The following is a 10,859-nucleotide window of genomic DNA, read 5'->3' on the forward strand; positions in this document are numbered from 1 at the left end:
CTGTCGGGGCTGTGTGAGTGTGCGTGTTTGTGTCGGGTGTGGGTCAAGTCATCAGCCAATGAAATATGTTTGAGGGGGAAAATGGACTGGCACATTCAGCAAGTGAAAAGGAGTAAATATAAGTTTGAACCTATTGAAAATAATTGACTTAATAATGGTAGGGCCAATTCTATCCTTACAACATATGGGAAGACAATCTAAATGACCTATATAACTGAACTCATTATATAATGCATATAAGGTTGCTTAAAAGTTTGGGAAGATTTGAGTACCCTGAAAAGGTGGTAGTGTGATGTCCCTACCGTCCCAATGCAAACCTAAGCCCTTGATTCAATTCAATTCAATTCAATTTTATTTGTATAGCCCTGGATCACAACAACGTTGTCTCAAAGGGCTTTGCAGAGGCAATATAATACACAATCAGAAACAGCAAATGAAGCAACAATGATGAATAAATAAATTCAAGTCCTGGGTATCCCCCATCCTTAGACCCTCCATGTCGGCAAGGAAAAAACTCCAAAAACTCCAGGGTCTTTGGGAGAAAATGAGAAACCTTGGGGAGTACCACAGTCAGGAGAGATCCACTCCCAGGACGGATAGACAGGAAGCCCCAGGACTGCTAATGGGAATTAGCAGGCGAAGTTACAGTCCGTAAAGATGCAGTGGAGTAAAGGAACAAGAAGAGATCCATCTAGCCAGATGAGACGGGGGTAGGAACGAGGACGTCCATCCAGCCAGGGGTCCGGACAGTCAGGAGGCTGCAGCTGAAAAATAGCCCCTCCCCAGAGGGGAGGGGGGAAGGGGGACACCGGGTGACTAGTGATGAAGAGACTAGACAACTAGATATTAACATTGGAAAATAGAAATAAAGTAAGATAAGTGGTAGGTAGAGTGAGAAAAAGGAGATAGAACTCAGTGGCTGCACTTGCCCCAGCTTTATAGCTTCTAGTGCAGCTTAGACTAAACTTTGAGTCTACTCCGACTTCAACTAGCCTGACCATAAGCTTTGTTGAATAGGAACGTTTTTAATCTAATCTTAAATGTGCAGACTGTCTCGGCTTCTTTAATATTAGCTGGAAGCTGATTCCATAAAACGGGCTTGGTGGCTAAAGGCTCTAACTCCGACAGTACTTTTAGAAACCCTGGGAACTACCAGTAGACCTGCATTCTGAGAGCGGAGTGTTCTGTTGGGGCGGTATGGAACCAGAGCATCGGTGAGATCAGATGGCCCCGACCCATTAATGGTCTTAAATGTAAGAAGGAGGATTTTAAATTTAACTCTAAACTCGACTGGAAGCCAGTGAAGGGCCTGGAGCACAGGGGTGATTTGCTCTCTTCTATTGCTTCCTGTTAAAAGTCTTGCTGCTGCGTTTTGGACAAGCAGAAGACCTTTTAGAGAACTTTTAGGACAAGCTGCAAGTAGGGATGCGCAATCAAATTATTTATCCAGTAAAGCATCAATGAGGAGAGAATCAAAATGGGAAAATCAGTGTTGATAATTTGCCTTCCCTGCGTCACATGACTCACATCCTTTGTTCATAGACATACAGTATGTGTATGTTCTTTTCAGTCTAATAGGCCTTCGTCTCTTAATTTCTCATAGGTTTGTGTACCTCAATGTACGGCACATTGTTTAATACTGCCATATTCAAGAGTATTATAATTATACTACAGTTTATATCTGACATCAAGAAGTGTAATTTGTGAACTGCCTGCATTTGGTTAGCAGCTTTTCTGTCAAATCACGTGCAAATTTGTGCATCATGAAACGTATGAGGTACGTTGTACTGTTCGTGTCGAAGCAAATAGCATGACTTTTTTGGGAGGATATCACAAAATAACCCTGTTGTACAAAACATTTTTTGTCAAATGTTGAAAAGACATTATACAATAGGTTTCCCTTGCAGAGATGAGTCAAAACACTGAGTGCTCCAGGGTTGTAAACCTCGGTGTGTACGTATGCAGACACACTTCAGGTTAATGTGTCGAGAAAAAAATGTCTGTGCAGGTTACTTCAGGACGCCCTGCTTTTATGTTGAGCATAAGACAGAGGCTTAAGTACGTGCGTGAACACTGAAACGTGGCAAATGTGCTCTGGTTGCCTTTCCTTCTATTTTTCTTTAGTTTTTTTGTTATGTTTAACCCCCCCCCCCCCCCCAAAAAAAAAAAAAAAAAGAATTACATTATCTTTATTGTCAAATCCTGAGCCTCCAGTCTCCTCCTCTTACTTCGGCCTCTCTCTCTTGATGGGACAGGAGACATAGCGTGCATTGCAATGGCGTCACGTGCCACCCGGAATTCCTCCCCCCGACGCATTCCCTCTCTTCTCATCTGTCACTCTCCCACCGGTGTAGCTATTGGGGGAAAAACGTTCTCTCCCCGTCCCAGATGCTCGCTCTTCATTTCACTGCCCTTTCTCCATATTCCTTGTCTTCCCATCCACTCTCTCTTCTCGTTTCCGGCCTTTTCTTCCCCTCTCGCCTCCTCCCTCTTGTCTCCCTAATGTTATATTAATAATGGAGAGGAAGCATGTTCAGCCAGACTCCATGAATTAACCATCAGATGGGAAGGAGAACTGGGGGAAAGAGTCAGGAGCATGGAAAGGAAGAGTGATTTAGATTGATGGGATTTGGAGAGTGGAAGGAATTGTTCAAGAGAACATTTAAAAGGGCTAAAGATAATGAAAAGGGGGTGCTTTTTCCCCCCATCACAATAAAAACAATGAGAGAGGTAAGGTTTGACAGAGCAGGGTGAGTGTGATGTTTTGACGGTGATCCAAGAGGGAGGAGAGGAAAGATTAAGGTATGGCAGGGCAGTGTGAGTGCAACATTTTTACTCATTGACTACTGTTAACAGTAAGACATTCAAGAGGAAAGACTGGGGTACAACAGGGCAAAGTGGGTGTAACAATTTAACCCATTAGCTGGCAGAGAATGATCACATACAGCTGAGGGCGTAGGTTTGCATAGGGACAGTAGGGACATAACACTATGGACTTTTAAGGGGGCTAAAATTGTCCCCACCAACTTTTAAGCAACCTTATTTGCATTATATAATGACTTGGGTTATATAGGTAATTTAGATTGTCTTCCCGTATGTTGTAAGGATAGAATTGACACTATCATTATTAAGTGAATTACAGTATAGTCCCTGACAAAAGTCTTGTCGCTTATCCATTTTGTAGAATTTTGATTGATTTTACAGATAAATCTTCCATTGAATTACACCACAGTCGCCGCAAATATCGCAGGATACCTACTGGAGCCCGCATGGATCTGAGATTCACTCAGAAAACAGTGAAGTTTGGTGGTGGCAAAATCATGGTCTGGGGTTACATCCAGTATGGGGGTGTGCGAGAGATCTGCAGGGTGGAAGGCAACATAAATGGTCTGAAATATCGACAAATCTTAGCTGCCTCTTACATTCCTAACCGTGAAAAGGGACAAATCCTGCAGCAGGATGGCGCTCGATCGCATACTTCAATCTCTACCTCAAAGTTCCTCAAGGCAAAGAAGATCAAGATCCTCCAGGACTGACCAGCCCAGTCACCAGAAATGAACAGGATGAAAGAGGAAGCATGGAAGACGAAACCCAAGAATGTTGATGAACTCTGGGAGGCATGCAAGACTGTTTTCTTTGATGTTCCTGATGACTTCATCAATAAATTCATTGAATCCTTTCCAAACCGCATGAATGCAGTCCTTCAAGCCCATGGAAGTCATACAAAATATTAAATTTGGATCTCACAGCACCACTACTTAATTCGCTTATGTTATGTAACATATTTTTGTATTTGAAGTACATTTTTTGTTCAATTTTCACACTAATTTCTGTAGGTGACAAAACTTTTGTCTTGCCAAAATTTGACCTTTATGTCTTCATTAAATGATAAATCTTTTTTCAGTGAAACAAATATATTTTTGTACATTCAACATCATTTGGGAGGGTCTTAGCTTTCATATGAGCCATTTCTGAAACCAATTGAATTATTAAAAGTCAGGTCATTAGCAATTGTTTCTACAAAATGGATAAGCGACAAGACTTTTGTCAGGGACTGTACTTTCATTATATTCAGACTTACATTGACCCCTTTTCACTTGCTGAATGTGCCAGTCCAGCCTGTGCGATTTTTTTTTAACTTGAGTAGGAAGCTGCTTTGAGAAAAATATCCTCCTGTATATTTCCTACTGTTAACTTTAATTAAACTAAGAAATGTAGTGAACCAAGCTTTACCCCCTTCTCCGCAGTTTTCATTTTTATTTTATTTATGTGGTCTTGAAGCAGCCCAAATGAGCTTTTTGTTGAGTTTGGCTGTGTTTGTGGACAAAACCAGTAGTGTTTTATCTGAAGAAAGGCTCAATTTTTCTTTATTTTTGTAATTCCCTGACTAAGAAGTTTTTTTTGTCATGTTTGATTTATTTAGACAGACAGTTTTGAGTGATATTAAGACCATTTCTGCATTCCTGGATAGTAGAGAGATTATGAAAAAGTTTGTATTAAGTATTTCTTGTGTATGTTAATTTAATTTGTGTTAAATATTGCAATTTAAATTTGCTAGTAAAATCCAGACATTTATTCTGGATGTTTTCCAAATGTTTCTTTATTAGTTTTTGAAAACAAAGGTTTGAATGGAACTATGTATCCCAGGAACCAATACATACAGTATGCACTGCAAAAACACACCTCCTTAAAACTAGTTAAATTCCCTTGTGTTCAATGTAAATCTACTACAAATAAATAAAATGATCTGCCAGTGTTTCTAGTAAATTTTACTCAGATTTCTTGAAATAAGAAAAATAGCTAGCTGAAAATAAGACTTATTTTAAGTAAACGAAATTGTATATTTAATCTTAAAAAAATATGTTCGTCAGAAATGTTCTTAATTCAAGAATACAGTGGTATGAAAAAGTATCAGAACCTTTTGGAATTTTTCACATTTCTGCATAAAATCACCATGAAATGTGAGCTGATCTTTGTCAAAATCACAAAGATGAAAAAACAGTCTGCTTTAACGATCCCCCCCCCCCCCCCCCCCAAATTTTTTAATAGATTTTCTTATTTTGGTGAGGTTAGTATGAAAACAATGACAGAAGGGGGGAAAGAAGTCAGTGAACCATCACATTTACTATTTTGAGACATCCCCCCCCCCCCCCCCCCCCCCCCCCCGCCCTTTGGCAGCATAAACTTCAACCAGACGCTTGCTGTAGCTGCAGATCAGTCTGGCACATCGATCAGGACTAATCTTGGCCCATTTCTCTTTGCAAAACTGCTGTAGTTCAGTCAGATTCCTGGGATGTCTGGCATGAATTCCTGTCTTTAGGTCATGCCACATTATCTCACTGGGGTTCAAATCTGGAATTTGACGGCCACTCCAAAACGTGTATTTTCTTCTTCTGTAACAATTGTGAAGTTAATTTACTTCTGTGTTTTGGATCGTTGTCTTGTTGTAGCATCCATCCTCTTTTTAGCTTAAACTGTCTGACAGACTGTCTCAGGTTTTCCTGCAAAACATCCTGATAAACGTTAGAATGCATACTTCTATTAATGATTGCAAGTTGTCCAGGCCCTGAGGCAGCAAAACAGCACCAAATCATGATGTTCCCTCCACCATGCTTCACAGTGGGGATGAGGTGTTGATGATGGTGAGCTTTTCTCGTTTTTCCTCCACACATTGTGTGTTACTCCCAAACAATTCAACTTTGGTTTCATCAGTCCATAAAATATTCTGCCAAAACTTGTGTGGCGTGTCCAAGTGCCTTTTTGCGAACATTAAACGAGCAACAATGTTTTTTTTTAGACATCAGAGGCTTCCACCCTAGAGCCCTCCAATGAACACCATTCTTGGCCATAGTTTTACATATAGTTGAAGTGTGCACAGAAATATTGGCCTGTGCCAGGGATTTCTGTAAGTCTGTAGCAGACACTTTAGTTTTTTTTTTTTTTTTTTTACCTGTCTGAGTATTCCGCGTAGAACTCTCGGTGTCATCTTTGGTAGACGGGCACTCCTTGGTGGAGAAGCAACAGTGCCAAATTCTTTCCATTTGTAAACAACTCCTCTGACTGTCGATTGATGAACATCCAGACTTTTAGAAATGGTTTTGTATCCTTTCCCAGTTTTATACAAATCAGCAATCCTTTTTTTTTTTTAACCTGTCCTGTTCAGCTGTTTGACACAGAGAATGGAAGTCTAAGTGCCCGGGTTATCTGAACAGTTTTAATGTTTCACATTGAGAGTCAAATCAGCAATCCTTGATCGCAGGTCTTTAGACCACTCTTTTGGCTGAGGCATGATGCGTATCAGACAATGCTTCTCATCAAGACAATTCTTCCCAGGTATGTATTTTATAGTGGGCAGGGCAGCTTTAAACCGCTCATCAGTGATTGAGCACACACTTGACTTAAATTGTTTGGTAAAAATTGGTTTCAATTACTCTTTAAGTCTCCTTAGACAGAGGGTTCACTTACTTATTTCCCCCCCTTCTGTCAGTTTTCATGCTATCCTCATTAAAAGATGAAAAACTATAAATGTATGGGTGGTTTTAGTTGAACAGACACTCTTTTTTTCATGTGTGATTTTGACAAAGATCAGATCACGTTTGATGGTGATTTAAGCAGAAATGTGAGACATTCCAAAAGGTTCAGTTACGTTTTCATACCACTGTAGATATTGTTCAAAACATTATTTGAAAGCATTTTTTCCTGATTTAGATGAAAAATGACCAACCTTTAGATGTATGGGCTCAACAGGAATAAATAGTAATATTTACTTCAAGTAAGTGGAAAAATCTGACGCATAACCTCTTAACTAGCTTTTAACACTCAAAACAAGATGGAGAAAATTATTCTAAGAACAATGATCAGATTAAGATGTTATAAATTTGCAGTGTGAAAGTTAGTATAAATCCATACAGATTTGTTTTTGCATTAATCATTTATCTTATCAATTAATTAGGTTCATATTAGTGAGAAATGTAGCCCTGACCCCCATTCACCCAATCTGTTTGGTCTTATTAATGTCCCATCCCCAGCAAAAAGTGTACATGCAGGTTATGTTGTTATATCTTCCCTACCAATATTGGGACCAAACCTACGCCATTGCATACAGCCCTCCCAATCAAAATGGATTGGACAGCTACCGCTGTCAATAGCAGTGAAAGGGTTAAACGTGACGACAGACAAATCACACAAAGCTAACCTGACAACCTTTTGCCCCTTCAGTTTAAGACAGTGACAAGCTGACACAGGATTTCTTGGTGTGTTTTACATAAAATGCATCAGTCAGTGCACTGCGTGCTCTTTCGTTGGCGTTTGCTAACTGTGTAAGAATTATAATTAATATATAAATCACTAGTGGTGGCTTTAACACATGCACATGACCTTAAAACTGGAACGTCCTTAGGCATTCACTTAAAATAGTTTATTTCAAGGGCATTTCTGTTTATGTAACTAAAACCAAGCAGGCATGTCTGTATTAAGGCACACAAATAATTGGCTCCTATCCCTTGTAAACAAGTCCATTTATAAGACCCTTAGTCGAAATTTCAATTGGATATTGTGTCTCTTTATAATTGCCATCTGACCTAAATAATAATAGCTCAATCATTTTTTAAATATTGAATCCCTGCCAAGGCATAGTGATTACTATTTTTTAAAATAGGCCTCAAATGCCTTGATATTTATTACCATTGTCTATTCACCAAGAAAAACTGTATAACGTGACTTGACAATCACGTGATTTTATTCAGATTTTTACTTTTCACAAGTTTAGCTAAAAAGTTGGAGTTTTTTGTACTTATTTATGGAAATATTGAAACAGATGAGTGCTCATCCCCCATTGAAAGTGTGTCAGATGTTTTAATACGCTCCTGGGAGATGATGTGATGATAAGAGAAGGGAAAGATCAAATCTGAAACAAAGCTTTTCATCAAGGTGTGAATGTGTGTATGTGTGTACAGTCCAGAGGAAATGGTATCTATTTATAAATTAATCAGATTCATCTATAAATACCCTTCTCTTTCTCTCTTCATATTTTGAAATATATCTTGTTCTGTATCCACGCATGCGTACTGTCGCCCCTTGAAAAGGGCTATATTGGTTTTTCAGCATGAACGTGTGTTGGCTTTCAGCACCATGGACAGTGCCTTGGGCCCTTGCTTTGTTGGGTTTCAGTGAGCAGAAGAAGGGGAGGAGTTGGAAGTACATGCGACTTCAAGTTCTGTCCGGTGCGAGTTCATGTTTGACGTATGATGGGCCCTTTTTTAGACAAACTTGGTGGGAGGGTGCATCCCGGCCAGAGGAACAACGAGTTTTTATTTTAAAGTGAAATGGCCTCAGAATCAGTAAAAATATTGTATGAATACGACACAAATAATTTTTTCTGTATATCGCACTCTAACCTTTGCCAAAAGAATCAACCGGTACCGATTGTATGGACTCTACTATCAGTTGACAAGACAACTCCCACAGATATTGCGCAACGGCCTCCCGTTGGGGGCCGCCCTAGGCAGAACATTGAGTTGGCTTTCACTGTGATAAACTCAAACACACGCTGTGTTCTAACGCCGGATTTAGGTGAAAACAGGACAAATGTTTTAACAAATACAAGCAGGCAAGAGTGTCTCTAATGATTTGGTCGTGGATTAAAGATAATTATAATATTAAATAGCACCATGCATGCACTTTGAAACGTGAAAAAAAAAAATGGATAAAATTATTGTGACTTTGGCTTGAAATATTCACGTAAAATGAATGATAACTGCCCGTTTTTTGCTTTTAACCAAGAATCTCGACTGTTTTACCGTCCTATCTATAGAAATTCCACGATGTAAGCATTTATTTGCAAGAATTTTCAACTTAAAAAGCTCTTTGTTCCGTAACAGCTGTCATGTTGGATTAAACAATACCGTAATTTTGGCTTGAAACATTTACGTAAAATGAATGATAACTGCCCGTTTTTTGCTTTTAACCAAGAATCTAGACTGTTTTACCTTCATATCTATAGAAATTCCACGATTTAAGCATTTATTTGCAAGAATTTTCAATTAAAAAGCTCTTTGTTTCGTGACGACCGCCATGTTGGATTACACAATACCGTGACTTTTGCTAGAAATATTTACGGAAAAATGAACGATAACTGCATGTCTTTTGCTTTTAAGCTAGACTGTTTTACGTTCATATCTATAGAAATTCAGCGATTTAAGCATTTATTTGCAAGAATTTTCTACTTATAAACACGATGGCCGCCATGTGTGATTTTGTATCTCTACACAATAGCGGAATTCAACATAAATAGGTTGTGCTTGTATATGGAAAAATGATTTTGCTTTTTTTGTGTAAATTTAAGATGATTCTGCATGCTTTCCTCAAGTATTAGGTTTCTGATGTGAAAATTGAGCCATTTATTAGCTGGAAAACTAAAAAAAAAAAAAAAATCTCTGCATTTGGGAATTTTTGCGCATCTACCGTAAAATTTGAGAATTGTATAGCCATTTTAAGTTTTGTTATATTTGTATAAAAAAAATATTAATCAGTATTTTATTAGGGAACGACTTTGAATTTTTTTATGTTGCTGCTCATGGAGACTCATATATGCCTAAGGGAGGTGCCTGTTTAGGTTTTAGGTCGCTAGCGGCTTTGGCTTTGAAAATATTTGAATTTTAAGATTTTGAAAATAGGCCCCCTACGGATCGGCCCCGAGCCCCGTCAACTGATAGTGAAGTCTATGCCCATTGATTGAAAGAGTGACTTTTTATTTCAGATAAGCGATTGGTACAGAAACAACTTCAAAATAATCAAAATGGGTAAAAATATTGTAGGTATGCAGTGTATCACAAAATTGAGTACACCCCTCGTATATCTGCAGATATTTAAAAGCCCGCCCGCCTCATCAGACCGTAGGATATGGTTCCAATAATCCATGTGCTTTGTTGACATGTCTTCAGCAAACTGTTTGCTGGTTTTCTTGTGTACCGTCTTCAGAAGAGGCTTCCTCCTGAGGGGACAGCCATGCACACCAATTTGATGTAGAGTGTGGCCTATGGTCTGAGCACTAACAGGCTGACCCCCCACCTCTTCAATCTCTGCAGCAATGCTGACAGCACTCCTGTAACAAGTCACATGACATTTTGGAGGGAAAATGACAGGCAGTACTCAGTTTGGACATTCAGGGATGTACGTTTTTTCAAAGGGGTGTACTCACTTTTGTTGCCAGGGGTTTAGCTATTAATGGCTATATTTTGAGGGGAAAATAAATTAACTCTATTGTATAAGCTGCACACAGACTACTTTTCATTGTGCCAAAGTGTCATTTTGTCAGTGTTGTCCCATGAAAAGATATACTTAAATATCTGCAGAAATGCGAGGGGTGTACTCACTTTTGTGACTGTATATTATACTATGTGCAGAATGCATTTTGCAGGGTATAACCCTCTTTGCAGGAATTGTGTCAGTGCTTTTCAGACATGCGCTAATTCAAAGGCGTCTGGTCTGTAAACATTATTTGTGTGTGGCCATACTGCTGCGGCCGAGTGAATAGGACTGACTGAGGGGCTGATGTCAAGGAAACTAGATGTCTGTAGTTTTAGCGTATGATTTTCAAGAAGTCAAATTGTTCTTTGAGATATGCTCTTTTTTTCGTCTCCAGTATAGAAGATAATTTTTGGATTGCATACTTTTTGCTGTGAATGTTGTGTGTGTGTGTGTGGGAGGGGGGGTATTAACATGGCTCTTTAACCTGCATTACCCTTCAATGTGCTGCGGTGTGTCCGCTGTCGTCACCACGCAGAGGAGTGTATAGAGGAAGGAGGGGGTGACGTATGCGCCACTACCTCCTCCTCCCCCGCTTGCCTGTGGATGCTGCT

Source organism: Corythoichthys intestinalis, chromosome 2, assembly GCF_030265065.1.
Source record: "Corythoichthys intestinalis isolate RoL2023-P3 chromosome 2, ASM3026506v1, whole genome shotgun sequence".
Classification (NCBI taxonomy): domain Eukaryota; kingdom Metazoa; phylum Chordata; class Actinopteri; order Syngnathiformes; family Syngnathidae; genus Corythoichthys; species Corythoichthys intestinalis.